The 12,850-nt window shown below is 47.2% G+C and overlaps 2 protein-coding genes across 2 annotated transcripts in view; both read left to right on the top strand.

Moving 5' to 3' along the window:
- Window positions 1-12,850, top strand: part of LOC141094243 (uncharacterized) — a 1,213,871-nt gene that overhangs the window by 785,181 nt on the left and 415,840 nt on the right. The gene's annotated exons all lie outside the window — the stretch shown is intronic.
- Window positions 1-12,850, top strand: part of LOC141093939 (uncharacterized) — a 197,074-nt gene that overhangs the window by 65,291 nt on the left and 118,933 nt on the right. The gene's annotated exons all lie outside the window — the stretch shown is intronic.

Genomic DNA, 12,850 nt, shown 5'->3' with positions numbered 1-12,850 from the left:
GCACGGGGTCCAGAGCTGACAGTGACAGGCGACCCGAACGGGCAGATGTGCCAATGAGCGCAGAGTATAAGGGAAGTCCTAAACAGAGTCAAGTGTTGTGAGTTCATTTTCCCCTTCGCCACTGAGGTCTGATGAACTCCCTCTTCTGGTTAAGGAAGGTAGTGAGCCTGATTATCAAGCACCTGAGCCTAATGATGATGACTGGCTGAGTGTAGTTACTGACTGGATATAAGGCCGCCAACGCCCTTCTACCTTGCGGGTGATTTCTCTGAGGGATTCTTGTAGACCAGTCTGAATTCCTGCTCCTCAAAAGCTAAGTTTTCTGCTCTGCTTTTTGCATTTGTGTTTTGATTTTGTTTTGCTTTGTTTTTCTGGATTTCTGCCATTCCTTGCTGGGGTGAGCTGAATTCCTTTTTGCTCTGTCTTCAGAAAAGACCTGAGTACAGATATAGTATTTTTGAAGCCTAGCGTCTTCAGGGTCTTTTTCCATATCAGTCTGTTGGCTTTTGTCTTTGATAGGGTTTTGGCAGATTGCAAACAGCAACCTTCCTTTCCTGTCCTAATTAGTTAGCTTGGGCCCCATCGTTTGCTCAGCCTATCTTTCTATCTGTGTGAGTGTTTTTTCATCTTGCTTCACCGTCATTATATGTTGGGGGCTGCCTTTTACTTTGGGGTCTGCTCTGGGGCAGTTTAGATTTCCCTTTCTGTCTTTAGGCTATTTAGCTCTCCGGCTGTGATCGAGGGGTCTAGGGCACCGTAGGAACCCCCCACGGCTACTGCTAGTTGTGTTGATAGGTTCAGGGGTCTGCAATCTGATAGTGGCCAACTTCTCTGGTTTTCTGGACGTAGCTACTATTTTCGTGTTTGCCTCCTACGGTGACTCATTCATAACAGAATCACCCATCATACCGCAGATCCTAGGATACTCATTAGCAGGAAAGAATTGTAAAAAAAAAAAAAGTGTGTATATTCTTTCCTCTATATCTTTGAGGCCGTAGGGGGAATTTTTTTTTCTCTCAATGGAGATAAAGCAATTGTCTGATCGTGTGGAGCAGCTAGCTGCGGAAGTGCAAGGAATTTCCGCCTACCTTGCTCATTCGCATGCTATTGAACCTAAGATCCCTACACCTGAGGTATTTTTTGGGGATCGGTCTAAATTTTTGAATTTCAAAAATAATTGTAAATTATTTTTTGCCTTGAAGCCTAACTCGTCAGGGAGCTCCGCGCAGCAGGTTAAAATTGTCATCTCTTTGCTGCGTGGCGATCCCCAGGATTGGGCGTTTTCTTTGAAACCAGATGATCCTATTTTGACTAATGTGAACACATTTTTTCAAGCCTTGGGGTTGTTGTATGACGAACCTAATGCTATTGATCAGGCTGAAAAGACCCTGTTGGCATTGAACCAGGGTCGAGATTCTGCAGAATTGTACTGTCAAAAATTCCGAAACTGGGTGGTCCTTACTACCTGGAATGATAATGCCTTGGCTGCTCTCTTTCGGAAGGGTTTGTCAGAAGCCGTAAAAGATACTATGGTGGGATTTCCTGTTCCCTCTGGTCTGGACGATTCTATTTCATTAGCCATTCAGGTTGATCGGCGTTTGCGTGAACGCAGGATGGCACGAGAGGTGTTGCCACCAGTTGAACAGGTGTCTGAACCTATGCAATGTGATAGAGTTTTGTCCAGGGAGCAGCGTCAGGAGTTCAGAAGGCGTAATAAGCTGTGTTTCTTCTGTGGAGATGCCTCGCATATTATTTCTGTCTGTCCTAAACGAGAGAAACGCTTTGCACACACGTTTTCTGTTGGTGGTGTTCAACCTAAGTTTCTTCTGGCAATTACTCTGATCTGCTCCCTGTCCTCCACATTTTCCATAGAATCATAGAATCATAGAATCGTAGAGTTGGAAGGGACCTCCTGGGCCATCTGGTCCAACCCCCTGCTCAAAGCAGGATTCGCTAAATCATCCCTGTCAGATGTCTGTCCAGCCTCTGTTTGAAGACTTCCATTGAAGGAGAACTCACCACTTCTCGTGGCAGCCTGTTCCACTCATTGATCACTCTAACTGTCAAAAAGTTTTTTCTAATATCTAATCTGTGTCTCCTCCCATTCAGTTTCATCCCATTGCTTCTAGTCTTTCCTTGTGCAAATGAGAATAAAGTTGATCCTTCTACAATGTGACAGCCCTTTAGATATTTGTAGACAGCTATTAAGTCTCCTCTCAGTCTTCTCTTTTGCAAACTAAACATTCCCAAATCCTGGAACCTTTCCTCATAAGACAGGGTTTGCAGACCGGTCACCATTCTGGTCGCTCTTTTCTGAACTTGCTCCAGTTTGTTGATGTCTTTTTTAAAATGTGGTGCCCAAAACTGGACACAATATTCCAGATGAGGTCTGACCAAGGAGGAGTAGAGGGAAATAATGACTTCACGTGATCTAGACTGTATGCTTCTGTTAATACATCCTAGAATTGCATTTGCCTTTTTTGCTGCTGCATCACACTGTTGACTCATATTCAGTCTGTGATCTATTAGTATACCCAAGTCTTTTTCACATGTGCTGTCACTTAGCCCTATTCCTCCCATTCTATATATGCTTTTTTCATTTTTATTGCCCAGATGTAGTACTTTGCATTTCTCCCTGTTAAAAACCATTCTGTTAGTTGCTGCCCACTTCTCCAGTTTATTTAAATCTTTTTGAATCCTCTCTCTCTCTTCTCTAGTATTAGCTATCCCTCCTAGCTTTGTGTCATCAGCAAATTTAATCAGTTTACCCTCAATTCCTTCATCTAAATCGTTGATAAAGATGTTGAACAATACAGGGCCCAGGACAGAGCCCTGTGGTACCCCACTTGAGACATTCTTCCAACTGGATGTGCAGCCATTTACGACCACTCTTTGGGTCCGATCACTAAGCCAGTTATGAATCCACCTAACAGTTGCCTTGTCCATTCCATACTTAGTCATTTTTTCAATAAGGATTGTATGAGAGACTTTGTCAAATGCTTTGCTGAAGTCAAGATATACTATATCTACAGCATTTCCTTGATCCACCCAATCAGTGATACCGTCATAGAAGGAAATTAAGTTAGTCTGACATGACTTATTAGTTACAAACCCATGCTGACTCTGTTTAATCACTTCATTCTTATCCAGGTATTGACATACATGTTGTTTAATAATTTGTTCAAAGATCTTTCCTGGTATAGAAGTCAGACTCACCGGCCTATAGTTGCCTGGGTCCACCTTCTTCCCCTTTTTGAAGGTAGGAACAACATTTGCTCTTCTCCAGTCTGGCACTTCTCCTGTTCTCCAAGAATTTTCAAAGATTATGGAGAGGGGTTCAAAAATTTCTTCTGCTATCTCCTTCAGTACTCTGGGTGTAATTCATCTGGACCTGGAGACTTGAATTCATTTAGGTTAACTAAGTGTTTCCTCACTATCTTTCTGTTTATATATATCCTGGATTCTTCTATTCCCTTAATAGGACAGTGAATAACAGTTGATGTTACATTTCCTTTCTGAGAGAAAACAGATGCAAAATAGGAATTTAAAAGTTCAGCCTTCTCAACATCCTGTCTTACCATTTCATCATTTTCATCCTGTAAAAATCCTATAGCATCTTTGACTTTTCTTTTACTTTTGACATATCCCCAAAATCCTTTATTATTGCTTTTGACATCTCTTGCAAGCCTCAATTCATTTTCAGCTTTAGAGAATCTGATTTGTGCCCTGCAGGTTCTGCAGACAGCATTATATTCTTCTTTAGATATGCCTCCCTCTTTCCATTTTATAAACATTTTTTTCTTCCTTTTTAGCATGTGCTTAAGTTCTGTGTTCATCCATCCTGGCTTCCTTAAATGCTTCCTATTCTTTCCTCTTTTCGGAATTGTTAACAACTGTGCTTTGAGAATTTCATTTTTCAAGATTTCCCATCCTTCCTGGACATTTTTGTCTTTAAGGATATCCAGCCATTGGATCCCTCCAATTCTCTTTCTGAATCCCTTAAAATCTGCCTTTCTGAAATCTAACCTTGACGTCTGAGTCTTCACAGGTCTTCCGCCTCTAGTTATCCAAAATTCCGCCAAGGCTTTTGTGGATTCAGGAGCAGCCCTAAACCTAATGAACTTGGATTTTGCTAAACATTGTGGATTTCCGATGACACCTCTGCAAATGCCTATCCCTTTGAGGGGGATTGATGCTACTCCCTTGGCGAAAAATAAACCTCAGTTTTGGACCCAGGTGGTAATGCGGGTCGCCCCAGACCATCAAGAAAATTGCAGATTTTTGGTGTTGCATAATCTGCATGATACCATTGTTCTGGGGTTTCCCTGGTTACAAAATCATAATCCAGTTTTGGATTGGAAATCTGTGTCTGTGGCGAGTTGGGGTTGTCGGTGTGCCTTTAGTGAGGCTCCGGTGTTTTCCACCTCTCCTCAGTCGCATGATGTTCCTGACAATTTGGCGGACTTTTATGATGTATTTAGTGAGAATGAGTCTGCGTCTTTGCCTCCTCATAGGAGTTATGACTGTGCAATTGAACTGAGCCTGGGGTGTAAATTTCCCAAGGGTCTGCTCTTCAATTTATCTGTACCCGAGCACGAGGCTATGCAATCCTATATTAAGGAGGCGTTGGAGAAGGGTCACATTAGACCATCCTCTTCACCCTTAGGTGCCGGGTTTTTTTTTTCATGGCCAAAAAGGATGGATCATTAAGGCCTTGTATTGATTATCGTGCCCTCAACAAATTTACAGTTAAATATCAGTATCCGTTACCCCTGATTTCGGATCTATTCTCTAGAGTTAAAGGTGCTTGCTGGTTTACCAAGCTTGACCTCAGGGGGGCGTATAATCTTATCCGCATTAAGCATGGGGATGAATGGAATACGGCGTTTAATACTCCGGAGGGACATTTTGAGTACCTGGTGATGCCTTTTGGGCTCACTAATGCCCCTTCTGTCTTCCAGTGCTTCATGAACGATATTTTCCGAGACTTTGTCGATAAATTTTTGATTATCTATCTGGATAATATTTTGATCTTCTCCAAGGATTGGGATTCTCATGTGGAACATATTCGGACTGTGTTCCGGATCTTGAGGGAGAATTCCCTGTATGTCAAAGGATCGAAATGCCTTTTTGGAGTACAGAGGATTTCATTTTTGGGATTTATTTTGTCTCCGTCAACTATTGAAATGGACCCGGCCAAGGTACAGGCCATTTATGATTGGGTTCAGCCCACTTCTTTGAAGGCCCTCCAGAAGTTTTTGGGTTTTGCTAATTTTTATCGGAAACGTATAGCAAAATTTTCTAGTATTGCCAAGCCATTGACTGATCTGACTAAGAAGGGTGCTGATGTGTTGAATTGGTCTCCGGAGGCTGTTTCTTCCTTTCAGGAGCTGAAGCGAAGATTCACCTCCGCCCAGGTTTTGCGGCAACCTGATGTCTCACTCCCGTTCCAGGTAGAGGTGGATGCTTCTGAGATTGGTGCAGGAGCTGTTTTGTCCCAAAAGGATCCTGTAACATCTAAAATGAATCCCTGTGCTTTCTTTTCCCGAAAGTTCTCTACATCTGAACGTAACTATGATGTGGGGAATCGGGAACTGTTGGCCATGAAATGGGCATTGAGGAGTGGAGACATTGGTTGGAGGGAGCTAAACATCAAGTCGTGGTCCTCACTGACCACAAGAATTTGATTTACCTAGAGTCGGCTAAACGCTTGAACCCTAGACAGGCTAGGTGGGCCTTGTTTTTTACACGTTTTGATTTTGTGGTCTCTTTTCTTCCTCGAACTAAGAATGTCAAGGCAGACGCCCTCTCTAGGAGCTTCTTTGCTGATTCTCCTGTGGTGACCAAGCCTGCTACCATCTTAGGCGAAGGGGTAGTTCTTTCAGCCATCTCGCCCGATTTGAGACATGCTCTGGAAGAGTTCCAGGAGGACAAACCTGAGCGTTGTCCCAGTGGAAAGTTGTATGTTCCTGACCAGTGGAAGAAGAGAGTGATGTCTGAAGTTCATTGCTCTGCATTGGCTGGTCATCCAGGTATTTTTGGTACTAGAGATCTGGTGAGTCGGTCTTTTTGGTGGCCCTCCTTATCTCATGATGTCAGGAATTTTGTGCAGTCCTATGGGACTTGCTCCCGGTCTAAATCTTGTTCTCGCTCTAGTGGGTTGTTGATGCCTTTGCCGGTTCCCAGGAGGCCATGGACCCATATTTCAATGGATTTCATCTCTGATATGTCTGTATCTCAGAGAATGACTATTATTTGGGTGATTTGTGATAGGTTCTCTAAGATGGTTCATCTTGTACCACTCCCTAAGTTGCCATCTTCCTCTGAGTTGGTGCCCCTGTTTTTGCAACATGTGGTTCGCTTGCACGGGATTCCTGAGAACATTGTATCTAACAGAGGAGATCAGTTTGTGTCTAGATTTTGGAGGACTTTCTGTTCCATGCTGGGAATTCAGTTGTCCTTCTCCTCTGCTTTTCACCCTCAGACCAATGGGCAGACAGAGAGAACAAACCAGACCTTGGAGTCGTATTTGAGATATTTTATTTCCGCTGATCAGGATGATTGGGTTTCATTTTTGCCCTTGGCCGAATTTGCCTTAAATAATAGGGCTAGTTCTGCCACTTTGATGTCACCTTTTTTTTGTAACTATGGGTTTCATCCTCGATTTTCTTCCGGGCAGGTGGAGCCTTCTGCCTGCCCAGGTGTTGACACTGTGGTGGAGAGAATGCACCAGATCTGGGACCAAGTGGTGGATAAGTTATCTCTCTCCCAGGAAAAGGCCCAGCGGTTTTCCAACCGACATAGGACCATTGGTCCCCAGTTTAAGGTTGGTGATATGGTGTGGTTATCATCCAAAAATATTGCTATGAAGGTGGCTTCTCCTAAGTTTAAGCCTAGATTTATTGGACGTTACAAGATTTTGGAGATTATTAATCCGGTCTCTTTTTGTTTGGCTCTTCCTGTCACATTTAAAATCCATAATGTGTTCCATAAGTCCTTGTTGAAGAGGTTTGTTGAACCAGTTGTTCCAGGGGTGGCACCTCCAGACCCTGTATTGGTTGAAGGTAATATGGAATATGAGGTAGAGAAAATACTGGATTCCCGTCTGGCTAGACGGAGACTCCAGTATTTGGTTAAGTGGAAGGGTTATGGTCAGGAGGATAATTCCTGGGTCTCTGCCTCTGATATTCATGCCAAAAGATTGGTACGTGCCTTTCATCGGGCTCACCCTGATCGCCCTGGTGGCATGGTTGAGGGTTCGGTGACCCCTCCTCAAGGGGGAGGTACTGCAAAGAAGAAAGATGGGGGAGTAAGCCCATGCCTAGATTTCTGCGACCATTACTCAGATCACGGTCCGGGATCTGTATCCGCTCCCTCTGATCCTGGACCTCTTTAATCAGATTATAGGAGCAAAATGGTTTTCTACATAAGATCTCAGGGGGCGTCTAATCTCATTCATATTAAAGAGGGGGATGAGTGGAAACCAGCTTTCAGTACTGGTCTATACGGCTTGTCTGATTTCAGTCTGACTGGAGACTCTCTAAGGCTAATTTCACATTAGCATTTTTTTGCGCAGCGCATCGTGCACGATACAAATGCATGCAAAAAACCCGCATCATGCGTTTTTGCATGCGTTTGCGTTTTTATGCGCATTCGTTCTCTAGGGGTTAAAACCAGTGTCTAGACATATTTACGCCAAAAACACATGCACACGAAAACACAGACGAACGCATGTCCATGCGCACGCCTGCGTCCCCATAGACTGCCATGTGTTATTTTGTCGCATTCCGTGCGCAAGCATGCGCATGTGTTTTTTATGCCTTTCAGCAGACCCAAAAATGCAACAGGTTGCGTCTTGCGTGCCTAGGCACACTTGACGAGAAAATGCATGCGCACGAAAACGCATACAAAAGCGTGCAAACGCAAGACCATGCGCATGCCATGTTAAACATAGGTAGCATGACGCATGCGCATAGACGTGCAGGATGCGCTGCGCAAAAAAACGCTAATGTGAAACCAGCCTAACACACACCTTAGGCTGTGTTCACATGTTGCGGCTTTTTAAGTCCGCTCAATAAATGCTTAAAAGAAGCTTCCCATTCATTTTAATGCATTTTGCACTTTTTGTGCATATTGATGCCTTTTTTTCCGCGAAAAAACGCTTCGCGGTAAAAAACGCAGCATGCTCAATAATTTTGCAGTAAATTCCGCATTTCTGGCTTTTTTCTATGTGTCTGGGGACGCGTGAAAAAGAACGCATCAAAAACGCGCATTTTTTGTGCAAAAAAGTGGATTAACCGTGCAGAAAAAAACGTGCGTTTTCTGGGAAGGAGTCCTGCTTTTATGCAGAAATTTTCTGCATATGTGTGCACATAGCCTTACTCTTGGAAGTCCCAGACACATAGCACCTTTCCCAGAATTCCCTGTGGCTGAGCTAACCACTCCCTGTCTGCTATAACCATTTTAACTCCTATAGTTGCTGGATGATTCTAAATCAACAGTGCAGCTTCTATCTCACATTTTGTTGTGATATCACTTGCAGGGTAACAGCAATTATTCAGCAAAAATGAAGAAATTTCTAGGTATAGCCAATAATATCCTGCTCCAAAATAATTATTTTTCTTTTAATGGCTCCTATTATCTAGAAAACAGGGCACCACAATGGGGGCAGCATTCACCCCATCCACTGCAAACATCTATGTGTCATATGGGGAACAGCAATACATCTTCTCTGATTCCAACCCCTTTACTTCCCATCATGTGACCCCTGACTCCTCCCTTCCTGTGACCTCATCACAGGTCCTGTGCGCACAGAACAGCCATATATGTGGAGTGCGGCTCTGCGGATGGAGGTAGGTGCCGGAGGCTCCATTATTCTCTATGTGGAGTGCGGCTCTGCGGGTGGAGGTCGGTGCTGGAGGCCCCATTATTCTCTATGTGGAGTGCGGCTCTGCGGGTGGAGGTCGGTGCTGGAGGCCCCATTATTCTCTATGTGGAGTGCGGCTCTGCGGGTGGAGGTCGGTGCTGGAGACGCCATTATTCTCTATGTGGAGTGCGGCTCTGCGGGTGGAGGTCGGTGCTGGAGGCTCCATTATTCTCTATGTGGAGTGCGGCTCTGCGGGTGGAGGTCGGTGCTGGAGGCTCCATTATTCTCTATGTGGAGTGCGGATCTGTGGGTGGAGGTCGGTGCTGGAGGCTCCATTATTCTCTATGTGGAGTGCGGCTCTGCGGGTGGAGGTCGATGCTGGAGGCTCCATTATTCTCTATGTGGAGTGCGGCTCTGCGGGTGGAGGTCGGTGCTGGAGGCTCCATTATTCTCTATGTGGAGTGCGGCTCTGCGGGTGGAGGTCGGTGCTGGAGGCTCCATTATTCTCTATGTGGAGTGCGGCTCTGCGGGTGGAGGTCGATGCTGGAGGCTCCATTATTCTCTATGTGGAGTGCGGCTCTGCGGGTGGAGGTCGGTGCTGGAGGCTCCATTATTCTCTATGTGGAGTGCGGCTCTGCGGGTGGAGGTCGGTGCTGGAGGCTCCATTATTCTCTATGTGGAGTGCGGCTCTGCGGGTGGAGGTCAGTGCTGGAGACGTCATTATTCTCTATGTGGAGTGTGGCTCTGCGGGTGGAGGTCGGTGCCGGAGGCTCCATTATTCTCTATGTGGAGTGTGGCTCTGCGGGTGGAGGTCGGTGCAGGAGGCTCCATTATTCTCTATGTGGAGTGCGGCTCTGCGGGTGGAGGTAGGTGCCGGAGGCTCCATTATTCTCTATGTGGAGTGCGGCTCTGCGGGTGTAGGTCGGTGCTGGAGGCTCCATTATTCTCTATGTGGAGTGCGGCTCTGCGGGTGGAGGTCGGTGCTGGAGGCTCCATTATTCTCTATGTGGAGTACAGCTCTGCGGGTGGAGGTCGGTGCTGGAGGCTCCATTATTCTCTATGTGGAGTGCGGCTCTGCGGGTGGAGGTCGGTGCTGGAAGCTCCATTATTCTCTATGTGGAGTGCAGCTCTGCGGGTGGAGGTAAGTGCTGGAGGCTCCATTATTCTCTATGTGGAGTGCGGCTCTGCGGGTGGAGGTCGGTGCTGGAGGCTCCATTATTCTCTATGTGGAGTGTGGCTCTGCGGGTGGAGGTCGGTGCCGGAGGCTCCATTATTCTCTATGTGGAGTGCGGCTCTGCGGGTGGAGGTCGGTGCCGGAGGCTCCATTATTCCCTATGTGGAGTGCAGCTCTGCGGGTGGAGGTCGGTGCTGGAGGCTCCATTATTCTCTATGTGGAGTGTGGCTCTGTGGGTGGAGGTCGGTGCTGGAGGCTCCATTATTCTCTATGTGGAGTGCGGCTCTGCGGGTGGAGGTCGGTGCCGGAGGCTCCATTATTCTCTATGTGGAGTGCGGCTCTGCGGGTGGAGGTCGGTGCTGGAGGCGCCATTATTCTCTATGTGGAGTGTGGCTCTGCAGGTGGAGGTCGGTGCTGGAGGCTCCATTATTCTCTATGTGGAGTGCGGCTCTGCGGGTGGAGGTCGGTGCTGGATGCTCCATTATTCTCTATGTGGAGTGCGGCTCTGCGGGTGGAGGTCAGTGCTGAAAGCTCCATTATTCTCTATGTGGAGTGCGGCTCTGCGGGTGGAGGTCAGTGCTGGAGGCCCCATTATTCTCTATGTGGAGTGGGGCTCTGCGGGTGGAGGTCGGTGCTGGAAGCTCCATTATTCTCTATGTGGAGTGCGGCTCTGCAGGTGGAGGTCGGTGCCGGAGGCTCCATTTTTCTCTATGTGGAGTGCGGCTCTGCGGGTGGAGGTCGGTGCCGGAGGCTCCATTATTCTCTATGTGGAGTGCGGCTCTGCGGGTGGAGGTCGGTGCTGGAGGCTCCATTATTCTCTATGTGGAGTGCGGCTCTGCAGGTGGAGGTCGGTGCCAGAGGCTCCATTATTCTCTATGTTGAGTGCGGCTCTGCAGGTGGAGGTCGGTGCCGGAGGCTCCATTATTCTCTATGTGGAGTGCATCTCTGCGGGTGGAGGTCGGTTCTTGAAGCTCCATTATTCTCTATGTGGAGTGCGGCTCTGCAGGTGGAGGTCGGTGCCGGAGGCTCCATTATTCTCTATGTGGAGTGCGGCTCTGCAGGTGGAGGTCGGTGCCGGAGGCTCCATTATTCTCTATGTGGAGTGCGGCTCTGCGGGTGGAGGTCGGTGCCGGAGGCTCCATTATTCTCTATGTGGAGTGCAGCTCTGCGGGTGGAGGTCGGTGCTGAAGGCTCCATTATTCTCTATGTGGAGTGTGGCTCTGCGGGTGGAGGTCGGTGCTGGAGGCTCCATTATTCTCTATGTGGAGTGCGGCTCTGCGGGTGGAGGTCGGTGCTGGAAGCTCCATTATTCTCTATGTGGAGTGCGGCTCTGCGGGTGGAGGTCGGTGCCGGAGGCTCCATTATTCTCTATGTGGAGTGGGGCTCTGCGGGTGGAGGTCGGTGCCGGAGGCTCCATTATTCTCTATGTGGAGTGCGGCTCTGCGGGTGGAGGTCGGTGTTGGAGGCTCCATTATTCTCTATGTGGAGTGCGGCTCTGCGGGTGGAGGTCGGTGCTGGAGGCGCCATTATTCTCTATGTGGAGTGCGGCTCTGCGGGTGGAGGTCGGTGCCGGAGGCTCCATTATTCTCTATGTGGAGTGCGGCTCTGCGGGTGGAGGTCGGTGCTGGAAGCTCCATTATTCTCTATGTGGAGTGCGGCTCTGCGGGTGGAGGTCAGTGCTGGAGGCTCCAAACATAAGACAAGGCATGGGACAAGAGACGGAGTACGAGCACAAAGCGTGTGCAGAGACGCATGACAGGGCAAAGTGTAAGGGCAAAGAATAAAAGGAGCGACCCAGCAGACCAAGCAACCATGCAGGGAAGCCACACAATAATCAGGCCCTGACCATAGGTAGGGGCGATCTGATATAGCACCATAGCACCAGTACTTCCGGGTCTGGACCAGGGGAGAACTTCCAGTTCAGTTCCTCCAGGATCACAGAGAGCAGTCACATGACCAGGGATTCCAGACATGCAGAGATGATTGCAGAACCAGCCAGTACTGGAAGCTAGGAAAGGTCAAATGATCAGGGTTCCAGACATGCAGAGATGATTGCGGAACCAGACAGTGCTGGAGCCTAGGAAAGGTCACATGATCAGGGGTTTTTGGAACAGAGAGATGATCACAGAAGGCAGCGCAGAAACGCAGGCTGCTCTAGGGAACATGCAGGGTAGCAGACATGAGATGCGTGTGCACACCGCTATAGGGGTCATGAGGCAAAACAGACATGGCGGACGTGCCAAAAGGCACAAGTAAAACCAAGAAGGAGCACCTAAAAAGGTGCTGAACTATATAATAATAATCTTTATTTTTATATAGCGCTAACATATTCCGCAGCGCTTTACAGTTTGCACACATTTTCATCACTGTCCCCGATGGGGCTCACAATCTAAATTCCCTATCAGTATGTCTTTTTTATATACAAATAGAGTATCCAGATCACTCAGCGTCCATGATCTCTCAGTCTTTATTATTTCCTTATTCCTTACTGGTGTCTAATTATATAAGACTGGAAGGAACATTTTGCCAAAAACCCTCCTGGGGTAAACTATTTACAAAACTTGCTGGATATTGGTTCAACTCATAAGGACTAGCAAAATTAGGATTATTTAGTCTGCAAAAAAGACGACTAAGGGTCGATCTAATAACCATGTATAAGTATATAAGGGGACAATACAAATATCTCTCCGAGGATCTGTTTATACCAAGGAAGGTGACGGTCACAAGGGGGCATTCTCTGCGCCTGGAGGAGGGAAGATTTTTCCACCAACATAGAAGAAGATTCTTTACTGTTAGGGCAGTGAGAATCT

The sequence above is a fragment of the Dendrobates tinctorius genome, unplaced genomic scaffold, assembly GCF_039654945.1.
Source record: "Dendrobates tinctorius isolate UK_male_01 unplaced genomic scaffold, ASM3965494v1 ptg000063l, whole genome shotgun sequence".
NCBI lineage: Eukaryota > Metazoa > Chordata > Amphibia > Anura > Dendrobatidae > Dendrobates > Dendrobates tinctorius.
Note: the sequence above shows the minus strand (reverse complement) of the source record. Positions and strands in the feature narration are given on the sequence as shown.